The 359-nt window shown below is 50.7% G+C and overlaps 1 protein-coding gene across 4 annotated transcripts in view; it reads left to right on the forward strand.

The window, feature by feature from the left end:
• The window catches only part of Als2cl (ALS2 C-terminal like), a 27054-nt gene that overhangs the window by 14234 nt on the left and 12461 nt on the right, over positions 1–359 (forward strand). The gene's annotated exons all lie outside the window — the stretch shown is intronic.

Consider the following 359-nt stretch of genomic DNA (forward strand, 5'->3'; position numbering starts at 1 on the left):
CCTCTGATTGTGTCTGTGCCTCCTCTGATTGTGTCTGTGCCTCCTCTGATTGTGTCTCTACCCTCTGATTGTGTCTCTACCCTCTGATTGTGTCTCTACCCTCTGATTGTGCCTGTGCCTCCTCTGATTGTGTCTGTGCCTCCTCTGATTGTGTCTGTGCCTCCTCTGATTGAGTCTGTGACTCCTCTGATTGTGTCTGTGCCTCCTCTGATTGTGTCTCTACCCTATGATTGTGTCTGTACCTCCTCTGATTGTGTCTGTGCCTCCTCTGATTGTGTCTGTGCCTCCTCTGATTGTGTCTGTGCCTCCTCTGATTGAGTCTGTGCCTCCTCTGATTGAGTCTGTGCCTCCTCTGATTG

This window comes from Microtus ochrogaster, chromosome 5, assembly GCF_000317375.1.
Source record: "Microtus ochrogaster isolate Prairie Vole_2 chromosome 5, MicOch1.0, whole genome shotgun sequence".
Lineage (NCBI taxonomy): Eukaryota > Metazoa > Chordata > Mammalia > Rodentia > Cricetidae > Microtus > Microtus ochrogaster.